This window comes from Phalacrocorax aristotelis, chromosome 5, assembly GCF_949628215.1.
Source record: "Phalacrocorax aristotelis chromosome 5, bGulAri2.1, whole genome shotgun sequence".
Classification (NCBI taxonomy): domain Eukaryota; kingdom Metazoa; phylum Chordata; class Aves; order Suliformes; family Phalacrocoracidae; genus Phalacrocorax; species Phalacrocorax aristotelis.
This window is the reverse complement of record NC_134280.1, coordinates 47299255-47325609: the sequence shown is the minus strand read 5'-3', so window position 1 is coordinate 47325609 and position 26355 is coordinate 47299255. Positions and strand designations below refer to the sequence as shown.

Sequence of the window (26355 nt, the reverse complement as noted above, 5' to 3'; positions counted from 1 at the left end):
TCTGGAGATCACCTTGTCGAACCCCCCTGCTTCAGCAGGGACACCCAGAGCAGGGGGCACAGGAATGCATCCAGGAGGGTTTTGAATGTCTCCAGGGAAGGAGACTCCACAGCCTCCCTGGGCAGCCTGTGCCACTGCTCTGTCACCCTCACAGGAAAGAAGTTTTTTCCTCATATTGAGGTGGTGATTTCTACCACAAATAAGCTTTCCTTTCCTCTATTTTCTGTCATGACTTAACTCTAGGAATTTGACAACTATAGTTGGTTTTATTGCTTATGATAGGCACAACTGTACACTATTCTATATATGATCTCACCAATGTCCCATAGAAGTCTTCCTCATACTAGGTGATTCACACTAAGCCAGATCTTTCTCTGCCAAAACTAAAAGCTTTAGCAAAAAATACTATTTGCTGTGACCTTAGTGCAGGACTTGCATTTTATGCTAATGGTTCTATCCCATTTCTATCTCTCTAGTTTGTAAAATCACTGGATTATTTCTGTATATTAAATCAGTCTTTCACTGAATAGATGGACATACTTTTTTCTAATTTTGTGTCACCATCACATCATTAGCACGCACACTGTCCAGCATTTCTTTTTTATGACAAAGCCATTAACAATGTTAAACACAATTACACTCAAAGACCATTTGAGGAGCCCAAATCATAACTTTCGTCTAGGTTTATGCTTCCATTTAACAAATTCCAGTCCTTGCCCTCCTTAAATTTGTTCAGTTCAATATAAGGTGAAGCAAATAATTGCTATTCAGCCTGACGGATTATATACTATGCTCATCTCTTTAAAAAATGTTTGCAAAGCAACAGAATGAATCACAGAACTGCATAATTTCTGATGTAGTGACTTTTGCAGAGTACATCTGTTGATTCTCAGACCTTGGCCTTACCGTTATTACCAACATCTTTTTCACTAGCCTCTCTACGTGAAGTTAAAATCTTCTATAAGAACACAATTCTCACTCATACTTAGCTTTCTAATAACTTTCTGCATATGCAAGGTAACCAACGATTGCTGTTTTGAGATTACCTTCTCTTCAGTAATGTTCTGTAAGGCCTGTATTTATACACTTATCTTGTATATTAAAACAAGCTATACAAATCCCTAAACTTCTGTCCTTTCTTTCCTTTTCATTTTAAAGCTCTTATAAGACACGCAGACCTCAATCCAAAAGGACTTGTACCTAAGTTACATAAGAAAAATATTTCAAAGAATGTACAATTAATTATACTACTATATAATTTCTCATTTTCCCTTTACTTAGTCTTCTCCTCCAGTAAAAAGAAATATCAGCAGAATTACCAATTATTAAAACTGCAAATCATCATCAGATTATATATCACTGGTATGTTCCTTTCACCTGATGTTTGATAAATTAAGGAGTGCTGACTCCATAAAGAAGCCTTTTCTGAGAAATAACATTCAGGAGAATGATCTGGAACTACATTACCAGCTTTAATGGGAATAAATATACTCCATGATACACTCCTGCTTGTCAAAAGGAAACCTATATCTCATTTAAATCTTGAAAATGAGGTGTACTGCTTTTCCTCGTGTAACTCATTTCCAGTTGTGTAATCAAGTACCTTCAGAGCACTAAGAGTGATCTCAGTATGGTCCGACTGACACAGAGAAGTTTCTTTCCCTTGGGAAAGAGCAAATCTACATTAGAGCAGTATGCAGACACATTTCCAGACTGCTTGCCACCCAAAGCCTGTTCTGGGGCTCTCAAGGGTTAACAGTATTTCCTCCCTGGCCTTGAAATCACTCAGTCTCTCCTGATTGAGAGGTGGTGATGGTAAATTTTGGGTGACAGAGGAACACCCTCCCCAGCAATCATAGGCCAGTGCCTCAGATCGTTTGGAGAGTGATGACAACTCCAGATATACCAATACAGTTATAGGTGCATCTTTTTCCTGCTGCTGTTCTACAATGTCACCTTTGCCAGCTACTGACAGATAGTTCCAAAGCAAGATATTTCTCTCAGTTCTGCAAAGCTATTTAATGAGTGATTAAATCCGGTAATAGAAATAATTGTTATGTATACTGCTCTGAAACTGACAGAAGAAACACCTACAAGCATTATAATCCTATACTGTTTTCCAGAAAATAAAAGGATATATAAGAGCTTACAGTTTGTTCGACTGTGCACAACTATCGTCTTCCTTTTAACATAATAATGGTTGTGTATCCCTATAATTAAAGATAATTATAGACCATAAAATTTGTACAGCAATTAACCAAAACCAAGATGATTCTCTGTGCTGCCAAGACAAAGCCATCCATCAGTGAAGTTTCTCTCTCTCCTGTTTAGAATTTTCCCTCTTTCTGTTTCTGCTACCTTTGGCATTACAGTATTTCTCTAAGTCCAAAATACCGAAAAACCCCAGTATTTTGAAAGTGCCATGTTAAATCCAAGCTGATGCATTACTTTATCCTTAATATTACAGTGAAATGAGAATATTTTTACCATTATACTCTAACGAAAGAAGCACATTTATCCTTAATTCCTAGGATGTGTTTGATTTATGTCCTGAAATAATAAATGCTATAATCCTTACATATCTGCTTTTAACTAACACCATTGTAGATACTCTCATTATTAACTTTACATGTCTAATCCCTTTCTGAATATCTGACTTCTGTAATATCTATAATTATATAGATGATTCAGGTTAGCTATGCACAAAACAGAATGGTATTTCCTCCTTAATGCTATTTTCTCCATTCAGTTTAACATCCATTACTAACCCTGCACATTTACTTCTGTTACATGAGCTTTTGGACTGGGATATTTTGGATACCTTCCTTTGAGGAAAAAAAAAAGACACCTTATCAAGGCTTCCCATATAATGACAAGTACACTTCCAAATCGGCTTACTATTTAATAAGGAAGAACTGAGAACTCTAAATACCTGTGGAAAAGAATTAAGTTAAGTAAAATATACTTTACACTTGCAAAGAGATAAAATACATAGCCCAAAGGAAAAAAAAAAAAAAATGCAAGGGAGAGATTTCAGAAAGCAACAAAAGATGCAAGCTCACTTAAACTGTACTGCCATGCTAATATCTAATTGCTGAATGAAATGCAATTAAATTTGTAGCTCGATTTTTTTAATAACTCTAAAATGTAGGTTTCATGTACCTTAGGTTGAAAAGTAAAAATGGAATATCACGACCTGAGGCTAGAAGATCAATAGTTACCATATCTTCTCTCTTTGTATTGGACATTGAAAACCATGACCTACAATTGGTATTTATGTAATCGAACAATAAACAATACTTCTACCATATAACACAACCAGAAATATGCCACTGTCCTCATGGGTTTTAATTTGGAAACATATTGGGGTTTTTTTTGGCAGGAAGCATTAGGAATTTCTCATTTTCTCTGGAGCTGTTTGGCCTAAATTCAAAGGATTTTTTTTAGATGCACTGTCATCATGGAAGTGCTTTATTTGTATTTTAATTTCCAGTCCCTCTGTGGAGAATGCTACTGGACATTTCCTTTCATTCATTCCACTTTCACTAGAAAAGCGCACACTGCATATTTTTCTATCTATGACTGGAAAAGTAAAAGGACATTGTTTAGTGATCTATTTTGTTTAAAGGCTTGTTGAACAACTTTCAGCTAATGAGTGAGTCAGCATTTTCTATTCCTAGTATTTGCGGGTGCACATGGCTGGCTCCATAGGTCTCGTGACGCTGCACTCTTATTGAAATAGTAAGAGCAGAAAGAATTCTGGTTCAGTTCAGGAATTATTCACTAACATCTCATAATTACTCTGTTAAAACAGACCTGCTTCTCCTTTGTTTGTACTTTTCACATCAGTACTTATTTGAAGGGGTCAGAAATACCAGTGAAACAAATTAGCAAGCTGTATTTGCAAGAATGAATACTTCTGGTGCCATGTTTGCCCCTTTTGAGGACTGCAAAAAATCAGTGACTTAAGTGACTCAAAACATTTTTAATGGAATAACTGTTTCATTTTGTTCATCTGAAGAAAGGAAGAAAAATGCTAAGTCTAAATGGAAATGGAACAAGTTTGTCATCTTCATTCTTTTTTTCAAGATGAGGATGAAAAGGGTCACTTGTTTCACATTGCCATCTCTTGAACTTCTGAAAACCAAAAACAAATGCGGCTGCAGTCCAAGAAGTACAAGCGGTCATCCAAGAAACTGACAGTCTCTTTGGGGAATGAAAAATGATTGTCAGCATGAGAGACGGTGGGTGAAGGGATAAATCCCTTGCTGTTCTTAGTTTGCCTGTCATTATTTACTTCTAAGGTCTGACTGAGTCTGGGGAAATGTCAAGGGAGCAGCTGTCAGGCTGAAGGCAACAGGATTGGGAAAACAACCTAAATTCCTATTTGAATCATGATTGATCATAACCTGCACCATGCAAATAGATAAGTGTAACAAGGAGACAAAGCAAAAAAGTAGTAGTTCTCTCTCAGTTAAAATATTAGCAATAGTATAAACTAATAGTCTAATTTATAGTTGGTCAGAAGTCTCACTGGAAGATAATGATTTGTTGAATCTCAGGTCTCGCAAGCTATAAGAAAAAAATTATTTATATTCCTAATGGGTTTGTAGTGGAGCCAAAGAGAAACTAGGCTGGAGAATTACATGAAACGTACATACCAAGTCTTCCTGCTTCCCTACAATTCTTAATCTCAAAGTATCTAATAAAGCATCAGTAATTACAATCTTCATTTTTAAAGCTGAAGGGAGTGAGGAACCATGAGGATAATGAATATCACAAAACCACCAATAAAATCCACTGGTGAATTGAGAATGAATTGAGAATTTTCTACTTCACAGTCTTAGAGTGGACCATGGCTTTTATTCAGAAACTGTTTGTGCCTAAGCTGATCAGTTAATGATGTATCTCCTCCTTTAGAGTAGAACTGCATTCATTCTATCAATTTATTTGATTTCTGCCACCTAAAGCTGATCCAATGCTCTTGCATGTTTTTTGGCTCAGACATAAGGTATCTGGGATTTTAAACTGATGGCTAATTCAAATAATGCACAGACCAAGAATTTGGTACTCCTAAAATAAATCTGGCATATTAGAAATTTGTTATTTGCATATACACAAAATATATGCAGGCTTTTTAAAAGATACAATCTTTGAGGCCATAATATAACTGCTGAATATTGTCTTGGTTTTCAGCACAATAATCTTTAGGGGTTGGTATTTGACAACTTTTTGCAACACCAAAGAAATTTAAGTAAAGAAGAATTATTCGTTTTGAAATGTCACAACTTATTTTTTCATTACATTAGCAAAACATGAGCATTTCAAAGATGAAATGAGAAGTTAACTGTCAATATCTCATAGTTTTACATAAAAAGCTAAATAAAGAAACAACAAAAAAAGAAATTATAAAGAGGTACATAATTATTTACTTGTTTCTGTGTCTTACACCTCCCGGTATCCTAATTGCTACTTTCTGCTGCATACACCCCTCTCTCTCCAGAAAGGAGGATATGTCCCTTTCCCTTTTTCTTGTCTTAAAACTTTTTATGCAGACTACATTACCAGAATGTCAGACAGTTTTTCGCCTTCATAAATGCTTGATGCAAAGGTGGTGTAGCTTTGCTGATACATTGCAAAGGTTACTAAGTACGTGCAAAGATAATAGGCACATAATTTGTTAACAAATTGCTGTCGCATATAGTAAGTATAGCTTGTTATTACCAGAACAATTCTGAGCTTTCAAGGTTTCATTGCAACAAGCCTGTTTTTTGGTTCCTCCAGGAATTAGTTTTGAAAGCACAAATATAAATGTTGCACTCCTGCCCTGAACATTCCACCACCTTCCCTCAATTATTAACAATACGCAGCCTATAAGATGTACTTAGGCAATTTGTTTCTGTTTAAGGGGAGGTTGGGAGATATAAATATTGAATAGTTTATCCTATCAGTAGAAAAGCAGTCGTGTTTTCACTTACTTTCAACAGCAGTTTGTGGTGTAGTTTCAAAGGTTCTCTTACAATTTACTTCAACAGATTAATACTTGCTTACAAGTACCAAAGAAGGCAAAGAAATATTTAACATTCAGGCAGTTTGTCAATGATACAACCGACAAACAGCAACTCTCAGTACTGTTCTAACCATTAAATACTGTCTTCTCTATCAGATTAGTGTTGGTAGCCTAATCAACATTAAAATAAGTAATGCATCAGGCAAATATATCAGGATAAATCACTTGGACTGTATCAGAAAGCCCACAAATGACAAACGATCTCAGAAAATCTAGCTGAATCTTCTAGGTATTACAATTTATTCGAAAATGTCCTGAATCTCAGGCTATTATTGCTGATGTTATACTTTATGTGTGCTTCAGGCTCCAGTTTAAAAAGTAATCATGTCCAGTACTGTAAGCTTTCAGAAAGACAAAGTAATAACAAGTGAGAAGTTACTTTAAAATATTACACATATTTCCTTGGGAAAACCTGGGAGTGCAAAGCTTTGCACATACACAGTTTGCCAGGAAGACTGGGAAAAATCTTTTCCCCCAAAATCCAGAAACCACTCAAAAACCAGATAATGTTAAAACTGTTCTCCTTGGATATTTTTTTTTTTTCATTTTTCTTATTTTTGTAATGACACTACTCTGATTTGTAGATGGTATTTAGCTTTTACTTTTCAGATTATGTTCTCTAACTCTCTGTGATCTTTCAGTGAGACGTTTACTGGTATTACCCCTTTTCATTTTATTCTTCTTGACCTAAAAAGCAACGTGAATGAAGTTTGTTGAAATCTTTGTATTCACTAAAAATAGTTGTTTTGATTTGCTCAGAAGCTACACACAAGGCAGCACAGAAGAAAACTCCTCAGGAGGAACAAACTGAGTTTTGTAGCTTTCTCCCTACAGTAGCAGACAAGCCTTGCATTTGTCCCGTGAAAATCAGGCTCCCATTTGATAGCGTCTGCCTAAAAACCAAAATTTCTCCTAAGAGGAGGGCTCTGGAGTCTAGCAAGCCTTACCAGGAAAGAAACACTACTGTCAGCTCTTCCTTCAACGTTTCATTTCAAAATAACATTATCCCTCTTGGTAAAAACAAAACAGAAGGGCACTGCAAAGAACTTGTCATACACTCTTTCTTCAGAGCCAGATGGTATGTTCTACAAAAATTCTTTGTAACAATTTCTTTTGTTGCTGCATTCTTCAAGCTTTCATTTGGTATTTTATATCCTCTGAGATTTATTTCTGTAAGCTTATTTTCTGTTGAAGGTCCTCTGCACATATCCAGATCCAAAAATCCAAGAGATGGGACAATCTAATCTATTAGCACATATAACAATCCCTCTACTGCTGTAGCATTTTACGGATGAATTAGTTTGTCAATTTGTCAATATATTGACAGAATCCTACTCCTTCCCTTAAATATACTCAATTGCTTCTACCACCTTGTTTATCAGGATTCTTTGAACCCTTTTTTAACTACAACAGTTAAAGTTCTCCTGGATTCTCAGCCTCTTACAGTTTCAAAATACAATTTTAGACACTGATTCAGTAACTTTGAATTTCTGCATATACTGCTGCTTTTTTTAAAATCTGGGAAAGAACCTCCATGTCTCACAGTCCATGAAATTACCTTGATGCAGTATATTTAAAGAGATATGAAGACTTTCTTTAACAAAGGGTTTTCAGCATCTATTCACATGTTAAAGAATATTCCACATATGATATGATGCATCTTTCTTCCTATACTGTATACACGCAAATGCTTGGGGCAGTTAATACTGCTGTGCTGCCATCAGAAGTCAAGACCAGTGGGATGGTATCCTCACCGCAAAATCAGAGGTTCCTATCTGTACTCCTTCCTGGCCTTAAACCACTGACTGACTCTGTAACAGAATTGCCTACTGTAAGCTGGACAAGCCACATTTAACCTCAACAAATGATGGATATTATGGGGAAACAGATAGAGTCTCTCACATGTTCAAAAAGAACATGTGAATATTTTTAAAGGCGTTTTGGGTTTTTTTATTCTATGTGAAGGAATCACCCTCTGTGATTCAGCAGTGACCACAGGCATGTGAAAGCATGCACAGAACCAAACATAAATCTGATAATGCCACTGTGGAAAGAAGCATAAAGTCTTCTTTGGACAATATCAAGTAAATTGCTGTTGTTTGATAAATAATTATCATCTGGGAAGTACTATACAAACCAGGAACAGAGACAAAATTTCAGTAAAGATAAGGAGCTAACACCGTCTTATTTGTTCTGTAAATCTTAAATATTTTTCAGGAACGTGTTCTTTCTAAAGAGAGTAAAAACATCACAGTTCTGAACATCTATTATTCTATTCAAACAGAGCAAAAGATTACAAGGCCTTTCCAGTAGTGAAATCACAACATATACTATGAATGAGGTAAAGATAAACAGATTTCATTCTGGCTATGTTGTGTAATACATCTCCATCGTCATGGTATCGACGAGAATTTTGTATGTTTATGTGCCTTCTGGTTATATGAATTAGAAAGAGACACTTTTGCACTTTGTTGGCAATTCAGATATCTGTTTATGAAAATGAAATAGAATTGAAAAAGTCATGTTCAGAATACCATGAGAGAATTTCTATGAGATGGGGGAGGAATTCATGACAGAAATTGAGTCAGTATGGTACCAAAGCTATTTTGTATTGTTCCTTAAAGTGCTTTAGGACTTACAAGGGCAATAACATCAGGAAAATAGAAGGCATAGCGCAAGGATTACAAAAATACCACTTTGGCTCACCCAGAATGATATCTTTCTATATCTGTTCTTCTTTTTACTGCTGATTCATAACGTGCATTGAGGGGTAACAAATAAACATTTGCTCTGACTTGGCAGAAAGGGCACAGAGAGTGCACGAAGTCAGGGCTTCCTGCTCATACTTCTGATACATTTTCAACTCTGGCTGAATGCTTCTATGGAAGTTTGAAAAGTGGCTCCAAATGCTACTAATACAGTGAATCGGAAATAAAACGCTTTTCTTTTAGATTTTCTATTTTTTCCTTAGGGAACATAAATTAAGTAGCGTTCACCATTTTTACACTATTATTTTTACCAATTGTTTTCCTACAATATTAGCATCAAAGGACATGTACAGTAATTGGAGCATGAAACACGGGCATTTATCCAAGTTAAGAGCAAGTGTTTGAAATAGAAAAACATCTAAGTATTTTCTAATGGAGATGCAGAGGCTATGATGCTTGTGTAAAATCTGGTCTTTTGGTAAGTGATAGCTTATGTCTTCTAGGACTCTGAAACAGGACTACTCCCTTAGGAGGAATCACAAGATCCTCAAAAAAGATTCCTTCAACACCCATTTTCCTGAGGTTAGTTAAAATTTTTTACTTTTTTTTTTTTATAAGACATTTTTAAACACCTAAAATGGAACTGAACATGAGAAAAAACAAGACGGGGTCTAAGAATATCTAATACCGATTGCATTCAGACGTCCAGGTCCCACGATTCAGATCAGGGTGGTGGAACAGACTGTTCTGCATCTCTAGCAATGTTAGAATTCTGGTTTTGGTCAGCTCTGTTTTATTGCTTTTCCTTAATTCAGCCCCATATGCACAAAAGGATGCCCCTACTGACAGGGTCCTATGATGTAAAAATGAATTCTGTACCTGCGTTAGTATTTGCTCACTCAAAGCTTGCAGGCTGATTGGAAAGGGTTGCTGCAGATCAATTCGCAAAGTGCTACTAAGGTTTTCTACCCCTGGCTCAGCCAAACAGGTTTCCAAGAATTACACCTTTAGTGCCTTGAGAAGGCTTGTAGCAGCTCTCTTGTCGAGACCGTTTTGATCATGTTTCAGAGAATGGATGTGATCCATTGTCAGGTTCATGGTGTGCAGCAGCAGGGATGTCTAAAGCTGCACTGCTGCTCTGATTCGTGTCAGATATCTTTAGGGTGACAACAGCTGTATTCTTCACGTTGCTCAATAGCATTCACAGCTTACTCTAGTCACAGGTCACACCATGACTTCAGAGCCATAGCATATGAAGTAGATAGCAATAAGTAGCTTTATATAATCTAAGCTTATGTAGGGCTGGCAACAGAATCGGAGTGCCTGTTTAACAAAATGGTTGTTTATTAAAAAAATCTATAGCTTTTTATTCTTTTGTACTGAACTGAACATCTCGTGACATTTTAGGTATTCCCTATTTTAAGGCATATTTCATTTTCTCCATATATTTACACAGCATATTTATGGCAATAAATGCAAGAAGATAAGCTAGAGAAATATATGCTTTATTTATCAATCATACGCCTTACTCATTAACCAATTGTTTGTGGTTTACCATGTATTTTTAACTACATCTCCTAGTAACCAACCTACTTCACCAGAATTTATTTTAATATTCCAAATGAAGTCTTAAGCAGCTGCTAATTCTCATAATATGCATTTTTACTAGCTCTTATTTTCCTCTCATACCGTCCTCGTTACAGTGGGAGTCAACGTAAGGAAAGCATATGGATTCTTCAGGCAGAAATATGTGGCCATGCTCGTAACATGATTACCAGTATTGTTTTCTCAAGTTACAAGACATCTTGCCTTGAAAAATAAGAATATGTACATACATCTGGACACAGACACTACAACTGAGAATAAATGAAGAGAGACAGACAGATACTTCAGACTGCAGACAGTATCTATCCAGAGGGATACAAAAGCACAAAATAGAACTGAATGGAGAACAGGAGTGAGTGAGTATGTGTGTGATGGTGAGGATATTGGTAAATTAATATTTCAGAACTCTGAATAGATTTGGAGTTCAGTTCTGTGAAGAAATAAATAACCTTAGTTTTATTTTAGCCAAACAGCATTATCCACGCTTACTTACTTTTCCCTTAAATTTTAAGTATTTCCACTTACAGAACTGACAGTTCTAACACAACTGGCAGTAAGTACTAGAGCTGAAGTGATACATCTTTTCTACGCCATCAATATTTAGATTATGTAGACAGACATACAGATAAATTACAGCCAGACATCTTATCTTTGAGGGAAGCAGATCTGCTAGAAAAATAACCATTCACAGCAAATGTCAAACTAAATTATCATATGAAGCTCATGTATTTATCATAATGTTTATGAGAAAAAGATTAGCAATAGTTACTATGGTCACAACATAAATGCAGAAAGTAGGTTGGAAATTATTTCAGGCATAATACAGTTTCCTGGAGAAGAAAACCATGGCTCAAAATCTTGGTATCCACTCCTCACACCATAGACAGAACTTCACCATATCAGTTCTGCCCCTTTGCTCAACTAACAACAAATGCAGGATATACCTCATAAGAATCAAAGAGCAAGAGTATCTGGTTTTTGTTTTAATAAAGCAGTATGAAACATTTACCAAGCAGAAGAATTGTAACAGATTGAAATTACAACACACACAAGGGCTGGCAGGATGCCAGTAAAACAGCAGCAACAACAAAGCACCAAGACAACAGCTGTTTTCATCTCAGTGCCTCAAAACTGGGGAATTTCAAACATCTCTTTTTGGTATTGGTAAAAAGTGCAAGTCTCTTATGCCTCTTTGTTGTACAAAGTTCAAAGTATTGTAATACTTTCTATCAAAATTTTCCTTCAAAACAAGGTAATTTCATCACATATACAGTATGGCATACAGCTCACCTTCAAAACAAACTGCAGTCTTTCGGGATAGCACACGTGTCTGGACAGCTGCTACCTGTGCTGAGGGCCAAGTCCCGCGCCTCTGCCCCAGCAACTCTGAAAACGAGGGAACAGCAGCAAGTTCTCTAGTCTGCAACCAAAGAAACTTCCCTCTGTTTAATAGAAAAAAAGCCCATAACAAGCATATACAAAACCATAGTATTTTCATAGCTTTCAGTCACCCATGAGAGCTTTTAATTCTTTGGTCCGAGAGATCACAGGACAATATAACAAAAAGAGTCTGCAGCTAAATATTCCCTCAAGCTTCTCTACAAAACCAAGGACACTCCAACTGGGGCAAACTCAAACCTAGAGATATTGTGCTGGTGTTTTAATGGACAGTCATGGAGAGTAAAAGTGGATCAGATGTTATGAAAAAAGCATAGCATCTGCCAGCATTTAGGGTATAACTTAAGAAGATTCAGCTAATTAATCGGTATCAATCATGCCATATCTACCAGAAACAACATTTTACATTTACAACTGGTCATGCACAGGACACGTTCTTATTTCTGCTCCAAAGGGACCTTCAAATTGGTGACAAAACAACTTTCATAGTAACTTCACTGACAGACAGGTCTACACTCTGATAACTGAAAGCATACAAATGAGTCAATAAACCTTTCATTTTTTGTGAATAGGGTTGTATTTAACATACAATGCGTGGTACACATAATACAGAGTGAACTATGGTGCTGAGAATGACAGCATCTGAGAAATGTAAATACTTTTAATTAACAGTATTGGAGATAATGTAATTCAGACTTGTAAATAAACATTGCTGCATCTTCAACTGTGTTTAATATACACGTATGCTTATGATAACCAGACCAAACTGAACATGGTATTGATGTAATCTAATCAAAGACATCTTTTTATTCTTTCACTTTCTGTCCTGGATGTGTGGAAGGGGCTCAGATATCTAACAATATTAGCTATATTTTGTTGGGAACATCATTAGTGCTTGAAACATTTCAAATCGATTTTTTATAAGCCCAGTACATCAACAGACAAATCCAGGTCCTCTTGCAATCTGGCAAGCACGTTTTATTTGTCTGGAAGCTACAGACGTACCACTTACTAATTTAACAGAATCATACAGAGAACATACTTGAAATATCCCACTTTTCCATCACCTGAATGCTTTTCCTATACCCATACACATAACTAGATTAGATCACGGTGAGTGTATGAGAACAACGAAGTCTTGCAGCCATTAGTTTTGTTGATTAAGTTTAAAAGGATCCACATTAAATGGTGGATGGGGAAAAACAACCTGAAAAATTTGCAGGTTCCCTCAACAGGCTGCTGAAAAATATATATTTTAAGTGACCTACATACAAGCCTGAGAAAATGGAGTAAATTTTCTTTCTAAAACAACACCACCAGTAGAATATCTCCAAAAGCTTTACATTGTGCCACTGATAATTGCGTGTTCCCAGACCAGAATTTGTTTGCAAACTTGGGGTATGAAAATTCGTGGCTCGAGAGGCAAAGTATCAAGAAGATCTTTGGAGTCACTCTGCAATAAAGTGAAAGATTTGGGGGGGGGAGGGGAAAGCAAAACCCACAGAAAAACTTGACTGAAGCAACACAGAGATGATGACACATGGCATTACAGGCACTTAACTGACAGCACACATTTGAAGAGGCAAGACTGGTTCAATTTTAAACTACCTCTGTGTAACTAGTATTGCCACTCTCTGGGTATAATTATTGTGCCATAATAAAATGAGATGATTTATTTCACAGTTTATACCTTGAAGCACCAAAGGAAAAAACACCTTTCAACATTCGTTCACATACTGTACACATGATGCCATAACAAATTACATCATGGGCAAAAGCTGGAAAACTAAGTGTTCTGGTAGATCACAAGGTAAAAGGGTTTTTTTATATGGACTTAAGTGCTTTCCATCTGTAAAGCAAAATTTGCTTTCTGCAAAGGATGGGGTTTCCTGTTTAAATTTAAATATCTTATACTGTTTAATTCTGAAATAGTCACTGTAGACTCTCCTTAAAATTAATGGGAAAAAAACCCCTACTTCTATGGGACAATTCATCATACCTGTCTTAAAAACTCATGTAGGAAACACCTTCTAGAGAAGTCAAGCTTCTGCCCTCTCATCCAGAAGGATTCTATGTAGTTAAATCTTAGACAGTTTCAGATACCTAAATTAATTAAGCTGAACCTAACCCTAAACACCTTGGATTATTGATTGTTTCGCATCATAATAATTACACATACATTGTCTGTCTCAAGGGTCCAATTGGTAAACTCTCACGCAATCAGTCAAGGAGGAGATGAAGGTTTCTTCAGTGGGACATCCGCAACTAACTACATAAATCTCATGTCCTCTTCAGTGAGTCCTGACCAAGCTCAAAAGTAAACTACTGCTGTGACTGCAAAGGAAAGGGAAGCTGTTCATTTGGCACCCTCTTTGGTAATGCACGTTAATAAGCTAATTGGAAACATTTGTGGTTTGGGGGAAGGAGAAAGAAATTAAAAGTGTTTAACACACTGTAAAGATGTGGGAAGAAGCTAGGTTATCTTTGCACGAAATATAACAGTTTTTGTTTGAAATCAAAAAACACATGAATAAACTTTTATCAGAAAAGACTACAGGTCAGTGGACAGCAAAGACCTTGCACAGCTCCTGCTGTGGTCTCCTCCGCTGAGGAGCCCAAGGTGAATAGTTACAGCAGTGAGACAAAACCAGGCTATTAATAGTGCTGAGAGGTGGAAAAGCTCCCCTTCTTCAGACAGCTTCCTTTAGGAACGTTCTTGAAAAAGAAATTGTAGCTCTTCTTGAAAAATGAATGTTTCGTCTCACAATATTCCACAGAGATCATTGCCATGTAAATGACTGCAATCTGTATAATTTGTTTCATGATGAAAATCAAGAATATTGCCTTGATTATTTCTGATGAGAAAAAAAACAAACCTGGGGCCTCTCTTCAATCGCAAAATATGATTCTGTTCTTTTTGACATTTTTATGAATTTCCTAGAATCCACTGACAGCAATAGATTTAGCCAGTATTTTCTGAACATTTTTATTTAATTCTTTAAATTTATTTAATTCAAAACATTTTAGCCATTGTAGATTTTGCTGGAGAATTGATTAGAATTTAGCATTATACAGATACAGTCGATAAAAGCATTAAACAAAGTTGGCCCCACAGAAGCTGTGAACAATAAATGAAGCATCTACACAAAAATATGATGCAAGAAAAACGGCATCAAAATATAAAAAAAAAAGAATCTCCAAAATAACAGAGAGAAAAGGACATAAAGCAGACATGCATTGAGCATAAGGTGACTTAGTGGTTTGTGATAGGGATGGAACGTACATGTCAAAAAAAGGGTGCAAGTGTTGTCTGATCAGTTTTGATCACTGTATAAAAAGGGCTGTTGGAAACCATGCATGTTTTGTACTGGTCTCAGGAAGCCTGCATAGCATCGTGTTAATGTTTTGTCAACACGCATCATGTACAAGCATCTTTGTGTGTTAGATCATGAGTGTGTTAGGGCCATACCTTGTAGACACTAAATATGGAGGAGCCATTCAACAAAATAAACTAATACAAATGCAAATGGGGTTGTTTTCCCTTTCCTCCCATCTGAAAGGGTGACATTAAAAAGGGATATTAGGTAGCTCAAAATTGTCACAGCCAGACCAAACGCAGCACAAGAAATTAAGAAATGCTACTAAATTATCAGTAATTTCTCAACATCACGGATAATAAAGTTAGTGTTTTGTTCTTTAAGCTGGCCACAGAGACCAAAAAGATAATTGCAGTATCCGACCAAAAGCCCTTGTATTTAAGATCAGTGCCTTTCTGTGTATCACAACAAGTGGTTGCTAGAAAGAAGCTTCATAAAGATGTTCAGCTGAGACTCTAATAGTACTAACCAATACGGAAGTTCTGCTATGCAGAATGCACACAGAAGTGTTTGCCTGGCCACACACACTACAGCTTCCTCAACTTCAGACAGTAAATGAAACAGATGAAACACTGAAGATTTGAAACTACTTAAGACACCACCCCTTTTACCCCAAAGGAAAAAGTTTAGCTTAGTACTTCAACCCTACATATTAATAATCAGCCCTTATAATTTAAAATCTTTATTAGGCCTTCAAACTCAATGTTCTTACTGTACCTCCCACAGTTCCCTCAAAAATTTGCTTAAATAGGAAGAATAATTTCATTCATAACAATAAACTCAGACCAAAAATAGTACAACATTGTGCATACTTACAAGTATGCATCAATACATTAGCAGCAAGGGAACATATTATTATTATTACAAAATGTATGCCTGAAATGGCAAGGATTCAAAAGCACTTTTATTTAAAATCTGTTTTTAAAGAGTATGATTTGTCTAACATGTTATTAGGAACTCTTCAGATGAAAGGAGAAAAATGGATTAATAACAAAAAGCATACTGATTGAAATCTAATTTCTATTATCACAGCTAAATGATATTTTTCCATGCAAGCTGAAGCTGTGTATTTTGTGACACACAGATGCCTAACATATTGTCACTCATTTCTCTGCGTTAGTTGAAGCCATTTTCTTTTGAATTGAAAATAACAGTGCCTCAAGTAACTATGCAGTATAAAGTGCTTCCAGTTAGCAGACAATTCTCTAACAAGAGAAAAAAAAATATGAATAATTCCTGAACAGTGTTTTAGGCTGAAGAATAATATCCACACAAACCCCCTTTAAAAATAATACATACCTGGATTATTATCAGCACTACTCAGATTCCCCCCAGATTACATGGCAATAAAACTCCTAACACAGAACTTCTATTCCATGAAATAATGACGTTTTGTAAAGACACTGAATTCTCTGAATCAGGAAGAAGTCTACGAAACGAAAGACATTAAAGACAGTAAGGAAATCAAAGAAAAATACCAGGAGATGCCCCAGGTCCATGCAGTGTCAGTACTCAAAAAAACCCATATGCTGATCCAGAGGTTTGGGGTTCAATTACTCCCAGAAATGAAGCTCCCTGTGTGGGACCAGCCTTCTCGCAGCACTCAGAGTTCTGGCTCCAACCTCATCTCCCTGACTTTGGGGTCCCTGTTGCAAAGCTGCTCCAGGGTCCTGAAGTTCCCCTTAGACCTGGGTTTCCAGAGCTGCCAAACACTCAGACTGCAGAGAATCAGTAGCAGGGAACCATCAGTTTGAACAGGGACTACTAGGGCTTGGTATCTCTTCATGCTGGGGGCACCATAAAAGCACAGCTAGGAGCACAGCCCAATTTCTACCCTCCAGGCTTTGTGGCAGACAGTTTTCATTATAGAACTGCATTTAATTGGCCTCTCACATATTGCAAAAGCACTGGTATTACTAAACGTTACCAGGTGAGCTGTTGCCATGAAAGACTGAGGACACGTATTTTAGTTTCCACCAATTTGCATTTTCTGATGTCAAAAAAATTTCTTGAAAAATGTAGATCAGTTCTCATCAGTAGCAGCATCACCCTGTTGCTGCCAGAGTACCTTTGATTGTTGAATGTGCTGAAAATCAAACACCCACTCCACATGTATTTAGTTATCTTGTTACATGCTATACTGAGGCAGGTATAACTATACTAGTACTGCGTGAAGGGTATCTTTTGCTACCTTTGTACAGAAACAGGAACTGACTAGGAGTCAGTACCTTCCAGGAAGCAGGGAGAAGAAGTCGGTGTCATAAAATGACAAGGGCCATAACAGCAGGAAATGTAAATGATAGGATGTCGTACACAGAAAGCTGAAGCTCCCTGCTCAGCTACAGTCAACAGCTGCACAGCCATATTAGGCCAGCTGCAATCTAACTTTTAGTCTGCACAATAAGATGGTACTAATCCATTTAATTTTTATTTCAAATTGATGTCTCCTATTACAAAATCTAATTAGCACATGAAGTAAAGGAATCTGTTTTCACAATGCAGCAACAAAAAATTTATTTTCTTTCCCTAACAATGAAAAATTTATCTCAAATCATGTGATCATGACATTGAAAGTATTTATGAACAACAACAACAAAAATATAGAGACAATGGTAAGGGTGCCTGGTGATTTTATTTTTCCCACTGTCTAATGCTGCATGAAGCTACAAACACCTGTATCAACTTCCTAGCTAAAACAAGCATTTTGACACCACACCTCCAATTTTTTGACCAGAGGACCACTTTTGCGTCTTCTTTGTGTCAGTCTTTCATCAGAGAAGACAGACATTGCATGGCTTTTAGATCCCCATTTGGGAACCCCTGCCCTATTCTACAGTTGAACAGGCAGATTGAAAACACTCCTTCCTTCACCTGATAAGTTCTTTGGAAAAAGACTATCTTTTATTAAGTAATTTATTATTTAGAGTTGTTAGGAAAGTTCACATGAATGAAGACCAGCTGACTGGCTGTGTGGCAAACCTCACATTAAGGCTATCACTAGTCATAGTCACTATATATGACACATCACCTCAGTCAGCTGACAGCATTTCTAGTGTTGGTCTCTAGCTTTCCTAACAGTGACAGGAATCATGCTGAAAATACTGCATAATAGGACGCTCAAAATCCTTCTTCTGTGTGATAGCATGACTATTTGAATGACATATATTCAATCCCCAAACACTGGAGCCAATAAAATCATCCCCAGACATGTTTGTGTGCAGAAAAGACTGAAACAACATCTTGAACAAAGTTGAATCATCTAGCTTTTCAAAAGTCAAATGAATACTCAGAGATCCAACATCAATCTCAAGAAATGGACCTTTATCAGGCAAGAAATGCTTATGGCAATGAAATCAAACATAAACAGAAGAAAATTTAAGATTGTCGTCCCACTAGCAATATCAGAAACAATATTGTTACTGAACAGCAACAATGCTCAGTACATATTGCTGTGAGAAAGAATATACGGCCTTTTTTGCCTTCCCCTGTGTACTAGTGCATTAAGTCTGAGAAGGTCATTAATATTACTTAGTGTCTTCTTAAAACTGAAGATTTTCATCATAGTTTACATTTCTGTCAGCCGTTGTGCAATCTTGTTTTTGCAGTTCCTACTATAAAAGGTCACAATACTGCTATTTTGGGGGAGGTTAACAAAGAAGTTTTTCTAATATCAGGTCATTTTGCTGACCAGGTAGGCCATGTGTAATTTTTTTTTTTTAGAGCTTTGCTTATCAGTTACCGTTAATCTTGACTTGTGTTGATTTTTCTGAGCGAAGGTTATGAATGTGTAGCAGAGTCTGATAAAGATTGATGTGCAGACTAAAACAAGGGGACAAAAATACTTTCAGAAAGGTATGACGTCAGACACAATCTGTCATAGAATCTTTGCTGCTGCTGCGATAAAAATAAATTAAGAAACATCTCTAACTAAATTTTCTTTGTTAAAATCAAGTCATAATCACTAGCTAAATTGAACATGTAATCAGTGTTACTGCAAATGTATTACACTCACATGTTGTTCAGAACACCTGGTAGAACATCAGCCCATTTGCCTTCTGCATCAATAAATAATCATTATTTCTCTCCATAATGAAATTCATTTCTGGAAAGACAAAAAAAACCCAAACAAAACACAACATGAGGTTAAATGGCTGGCATTTTTTTCAGCAGTCACACTGTGGTAATATATGAAAATGTAAAATCTCAGCTGGGAACTGTACAGGAACATGCTACAATTTTATTAAAAGACCTGTATAATTACATCTTTATTTGTGAGTGTGAACATGCTATTAACATTTTATGATAGTCAAGTATGTATTTCATATATAGGTAAGAAGTTACTTGAGATGCAGGGAGTTTATTATTTCTGTTTCATTTTTTTCTGCCAGGAACAAAGCTTTTGCTTGTCAGGAAATATGCATTCCCAGTTTAACCAGAAAGACCTTTCACAAATACTCTAAAAGAAAATGGAATCTCTGCCCAAAAAAACCCCCCATTTTTCTAATTAAAATTAAAATCACAATGTCTTTGAATAGTAATGGTAGAAGGATTTGAAGGAAATCCTGTACATTATATCCCACAGTAGCTCCTTTTATCCCTTTTCAATAGCTATTAATGAGACTATATGAAGAAAAGAAACAGGTAGGCTGAATAATAGAATCTTACAGTGAAATCAATTTAACAGCAGAGTAGACCCCCATGAAAAAGAAGAATAGCTATAGGTAGATATAGCACAATTTATGAGATCTAGTCTATTCCTACTGCTCTGATGGAAGCTTAAGGCAGCTTAACATTTCCTCTAGTAGGAAATAAGACTGATTTTAAAATTTTTTGCCTCTTGCACCTGTAAACAAATATCTTCTAGTTAGTGTGGTTAGTAAATTTTAGTTCTTGCTTATCCTAAAATATCAAAACAAGGTATGATGTCCAGTCAGTGTTGTCAAACGTTCCTCGCTGTCAACATGGAATTTCAAACATTTTTGATAAGTGACTGTATTGCAGATTCCTGGATTATTAATTTAAACCTGGTGACAATAGGCTTGGGTTTTATTACTTACTCTTTGTGACCCCCTGCAAACCAGTCCACAGCCATACTACAGATGATGATGCTAAATACTGAGAAAAAAAAATTATTTAGAATCTTTTAGTAATTTTAAACCTGCCAAGACTGAGAGAAAATACTACTGAGGGTGAGCTGCAGTGAGAGAATCTGTTAGGTTGTCTAGTAAGTCTGCTTAGTATCTGAAGCCTCATCAAATACAAAGGAACAAGTGATGGCACACATTTGCTCATGGAATGAGTGCAGGTAGCATGATACAGCTTTCCAGTTTTGTTAGTCCTTCATGGAACAGTGATTCTGCCATATTGCATTTATCTAGCTATGAAGAAATGCAGACTGGCTGCAAGCACATGTGGCCAGGTTTAGCTTGGCTTACAATGTTAGAAATACAGATAAAGAAACGCAACAATACAATGTAAATGATTAGAAACATCTCAAAAGGATCACCTAGTTCTGGTAATTTTCAGGCACATATCAGTAGCCTGAACTTCTAACAAATCTCACCCTTCAAGAATTTTGGACTTAAGCAAAAGAGAACAAATGTTAGAAGCTTAAAAAACTGTATGAAATACAGATTTACATCTACAGGCTGATAACAGAGTATGCAAATTTTTGTCATTGATAGTTCAGTCCTGCCAGACACCTGGAGAACAGTTAGCTCCACTCAGAAGGTGCACAGTGACTCTTACTACTTAGCCAATTAAAAGGAGCTAATTTCTGCTCAGTTCCTTGACAAATGTGCACTGACAACTAGAAATCAGTGTAATGACAAAGCAAAAATTTGGAAGCAAAGGCATATGTTTGAGAAGCAAATTATAAAGACAATGTGCTGCAGTGGAACTCTCTAATATATCTCGTATGTAGAAAGTAAGTGAGGCTGGTCAGTCTGCGTTGGCAGAGGCAGAAAGCAAACAGAGTGCTTGCCTAAAAGGTGCAGTCTTGATAGAAGTCATCATCAAACCATGGGAATGAAGACTCTCCTTCCAGAATCTGACAAAGCAAATTGCCTTTTCTTCACTACCTTAGCCCTATAGAAATAGGCATTCCCTTAAATGGGTGGAAAAAAGCTAAGTGAGACAGGACGTAAAAAAATTCTTAGCATATGTGCACATGGCCAGGTAGTACTAGAACTACCATCTAAGAGTAGAGGTGTGGTTAGGCCCTGCATCTACATATTGTGAATATACAGTATATGGAAGCATACATAGTATATGGAAGCAAAGATCACTAGAATAAAAATACTACAAATTTGAGAGAGAAAAAAATGAAATACCACAAGAGAAATGTAAAATTTTGGGAAAAAAAGTCCATTGACTGACATTTAAGAATTCATCAGTATGGAGCATCGAAGAATACAGCTCTGGGGGAGGAAGAGTATAATGATTTTAGGAAATAAACCTGAAGTAGAAAGATACAAATTCCATTTTGGATAAAGTCCAAAATACTCTGTTTCATAGTTCGTTCTCAAATACTTACCAAAACTATCACTACTAAACATAAAGAGCTGGAACTGACAATCATCTTATGTAAAAACATTTTAAGCTTTAATAAACATTTCTGCAAATTTGGTACTATGAGGTAAAGGTTTGACAGTAGCATTCATAAAAGTAATAGTAGAAAAAGCAGAGTGTAAATGAAGGTGAGATAATCTAAAGAGTAAAACGTATTTAATCAGCATGATGCATTATTCCTGTCATTAAATTTTTGTGCTATTCATGTACTAATATATTTTACACACACATTAGTGAAGGCTGTTATAATTAGTGATGTCTACACCACCAAGGGACTTCCACTTGAAAAACTGTAGCTAAGAGAATGCTAATAATTACACATGGCAAGTTTAGAGACTTAGCAAAATACATAAGAGTTATCCAATAACCAGACCCCCAGAGTAATGCCACTTACTTTTCTTTATTAATATCCTAGAAATACAGGAGTTCAGGAGAATTCAGCTAGTCATCTAGCATGTGTACTAATTTTCTGAAGTAGAATCAAGGTTCTTCAGACAGCCTTCTGCCCACTTGCCTAGAAACTACTAGCAAAAAACATCCCTGACATTATTTTTCCATTGTTCTGTTATTCTTAATATAATTTTCCCAATGTCTTTAAGCAGCAAATTAAAAGAGTAACTTCTTGTCTCATTTGCAGTGAGCATGAAAATCACTGATCGCAGCCCTCAGTGTAGCAACCAACACTACAATCCTTCAGGGATTTCACCTTTGATTTTTTTTCTATCAGAATTTTCATATTTGTCAAAACTACTCCAGTATCCAGACGTAAACAAAATGCCCTATCCACTGCTAAATGGGTGGAAACATTACTATGTCATACGTAAGTTTCTGTTATATTTGTTCTTTTATTATTTTTACTTGCCTCTACACCAGCAGTATAATGTATCAAATGCATTTACTTTAGTCTGCTATAAGCCCCAGCTAAGCGCAACGCTGACTCTTTTCGAGCCCTCTGCCCTGCAAGTTTTCCAACATTCACGTTTCCTAGTTACTTAACTACTTCCAGGATATCAACATACAATAAATATAAAATTTACATACATCTGTGTTAACTCATTTTGCATTATTCTTGCCTCTATTTTTCTCTGTTATTAACTATTAAAAATAGGCTTATAATTCACTTTTTGGTGAAGATTAATAGAATAAGGTCACTCAATACTTGATCTTCTCAGACGCTTGTTATCCCAATAATATCATACAATATCTTTCACATTTTCTTACTTCTAATATCTTTCTGAAGCCTTCCCCTACAAAGTGTTATAACTCTTTGGTAGGTTTTACATTCACATCTTTCCAATTTTATCCTTACATAGACATTGTTTCTACACATAGTTACAACCTCTTTCTGCTTTTAATAGAATTTCTTTTTGATGTTTAGATTCTTAAGAACTGAGGTTACTGTGTTGCTTTTTTGCCACACGCTAGTTTTTATTTTTGGCTAGAAAGGCAACCAATAGCACTACCAAGCAAAGTAAAGGAAGTTTTCTGGATTACAGAAAGAACAAGGGAATTGATGCAAGGCCAACGAATTAGCCCACAACAAAACATGAAATGCTGTCTGGATTTACAGTGTTCAGTGCTAGTCAGTCCCTTTAAATTAACTTAGAGAAGCATAAAGTAATTGTGCAGAAAGAACTAAAACAATACTTATAATGAGCAAAATAGGAAGAAAATATAACAACAGAGCTTTCTCTGCTGGAAAACAAAGCAAACAAGAACAACAACAAAAACAACAAAACAACACTGAATTGTGCCTAATTTCAGTAGTGCTGGGGAAACAGAAGGGCCAATTAAGGACTCAGCTTCAGGTTCAATTTCGATTATAGATTAGCATACCTGGATCTTCTATAACATTGCTCTTATATTTAGAATTCTTTACCTTAAAAATATTAGAACGCCAATACAGCAGTGGCATGGACAACTACTCAATCAAAATCCCTCTGGGAATTCAGAACACAGCAACTGTGTAAGAGCCAACAGAAGAGCAGTACAAACCCCTTCCAGTTAGCATTGGCTTTATTCAAACAGAAATTTCAGAAGTTATACAGCTACACAGAATTAACTGTAAGAGCTCAGGTTTTGATCAATATTTCTACACCTAAAAAGACAAGCAAAAGATAATGTAATTACTACAGGAAAGCTTGGCTTTAGTTTTATGTTTCCTCCAGAAGAGAAGGTGACAGCTTCAAACTCTTTTTGTAAGGCACTGGTTTAATACAGAGTCATTAGGGAAAAGAAGTGCCTACAATTCGCAAGCTTATCTCCTTACACGTTTTGTTTGTTTGTTTTACAACTGCACCATAAGGAACAGTTAGTGAAGGCTGCACATCGGAAGTAGATTGAGTAGCAGTTAAAGCTTCCAGGTGTGTTATGGAGCTTGTGAGAAATGCGTCAAATTACTGCAAAAAGTGCTGCAGCTGCGCCGACAGTCACTATGTTAGGTGGTATTGCTGTGGGGCTTAATGGTTGCACTATACCTCACAACTAAATTACAAAGGAGTAGGAATTTTCCCCTTGCAACACCACCGGATAAACTTATCCTTTCCTAGTACAACCTCCCCCTCTCTTTCCTTCCTAAAATAAATGCATTGAATGATGCCAAGGACTGCCCAGGCAAGACATTATTTTTAGTTCAATCAACCTATTTTCAGAATTTATCAACATCATGAAAGACTACAGAATCTTTTCAGAGCCCAGAACAGTGCTGCTGCCTCCCAGTAAGAGCCATTTCAAGCTGGCACGCTGTCTGCTGAGGGAATACTGCAAAGAATGTAGGCATTAGCTAATGTTTTTCCCATTTTAGCCAAATGCTTTACAATTCTCTTCTGAACAATATTCCTGTATTTCCCATATTTCAAAAGTGCAGGATCAGAGCTCCAGAGAGAACAGGCAAAAAAGAAAATTCTACTTAATTTCTGGCAGTCCATTTGTGTTACTGGGGAAAAAAAGTCACAGAAAAACAGGCCGGGTATTTATGAATCCTGGTCACTCACAGAACTGTGAGCTATTTAAAATCAATGGACTTTAAGGTACCCTGACAAGAAACACTCAAAATTTACAGGTTAATACATGCAAGATTCACCTCATTTTCTGTATCTCCCTCATGAACTTTGCCATGTTACTTAACCTTCCAATTTAGTGAAGGGGGCATAAAAGTTTCTGGAGATTACTGATGATAAATAAGTACACTGCTCAAAAAGAATAAGGTCAGAACATAGGTTTAAACAGGCTTTACATGCTTTCAGGTCTGAAATTGCAGCTTTGCATGTAAAGAAACTAAAGCCAGTTCGGTTGCAATATTTCTATGCTCTCAAAAGCAAGTAGAAAGGAGAACTGCACTGTATCAGTTAAAAGAGAATTGAGAAAACAAATCGTAAATATTACATTTCAATTCTGAGGCTGTCTCCTAATCAAAATGTAAGATGTTACTTAATTTCTCTTTGTTGTGTTTATAAAAATGTAATCCAGTCATCGGCAATTTCTTAGAATTTTGTGAATGCTGCAAAGTGCTTCTTTTTTAGCAGGTCTTCAAACACTGATTACCTTCCTAATATCAAAATACTTACATGAAATTACAAACAGTGATAAAACAGCAGAAAACTTGAAAGCAGTCCAGGCAATGTCACGGGAACTCAATGCCATTCATGTATATTTGATGGATGGAATATTTCAAAACTAAGAAACAGGACAGTAGGAACTGCAATAAAGTAACCACGTACTGTCAGTTATAATAAAACCAGAAGACAAATCTGAGGCAGCAAGCCATACATCAATCTGTTCTTCAGATTTCATAGGATGATGGTTATTATGTGACATTTGTTAAACTCAAAGATAAAAACTACAGATTATTTTCAAGGTTCCTGCCAGTTGCTGAGACAGATGCTTTTCATGAGATTATTTAAAAGGCTATAACATCCATGAAATTATCAAATAGCGATTATAGTTCTGTTGGACAATATTTGCAACCATTTAACTTAATTATATTCATACCCCTGCATATAAGTGCCTGAACATATGACGATTATATTCAGAATAGATCTTACACATTTAAGTTAAAAATTATAAAAATATAATTGAAATTTTGCTTTTAATCACTGATCTTAAACTAAATTAAAATCTTAATGTTCTGTTCAGAATAGAAATGGTCTTATGAATAGAGATTCCTATATCAGTTATGGTAAAAAGAGCCAGAGGAAAGGCGCAGTGGAATGATATCAAGCAAAGCAGATGGAGTTACATTTGAGAATAAATGCTTTCTGTAAATTGTCATAGTTATTTTTAGTTGTTTGTTTATCTTCATGTAAATATTTTTAAAATATTTGTGTTTGAGAGGTATTGGCCAAATTCTACTATAGTTTTGAGGGTCTTTTATATCAGTATTATCAGGAAACCATCCATCACAAATAAATAAAAATGCAAATATTAGAATATATACTAAAGTAAACTGAAAATGACACCTACCACCTCCTCCAATACACAGTTAAAAATGATCAGTTGTATTGATTAGTTATGTAACCTTTCAACACAGAAATAAAGCTATGGAAATAATTGAAACTAATCAAAATTTGTGAATTATAAACAGATGAACTTTTATTAACATGAAATAAACAAATACTTATTAAAACAT

At 36.0% G+C, this 26355-nt stretch overlaps 2 long non-coding RNA genes across 2 annotated transcripts in view; both read right to left on the bottom strand.

Moving 5' to 3' along the window:
* The window catches only part of LOC142057121 (uncharacterized), a 33043-nt gene extending 21224 nt beyond the window's left edge, over positions 1-11819 (bottom strand). The window contains exon 1 of the long non-coding RNA XR_012660551.1: positions 11674-11819. This is a non-coding gene — a long non-coding RNA (uncharacterized LOC142057121). The remainder of the gene's footprint in view (positions 1-11673) is intronic.
* Positions 11820-19039: 7220 nt separating this feature from the next.
* LOC142057120 (uncharacterized) overlaps positions 19040-26355 on the bottom strand; it is a 222807-nt gene continuing 215491 nt past the window's right edge. The window contains exon 3 of the long non-coding RNA XR_012660550.1: positions 19040-19260. This is a non-coding gene — a long non-coding RNA (uncharacterized LOC142057120). The remainder of the gene's footprint in view (positions 19261-26355) is intronic.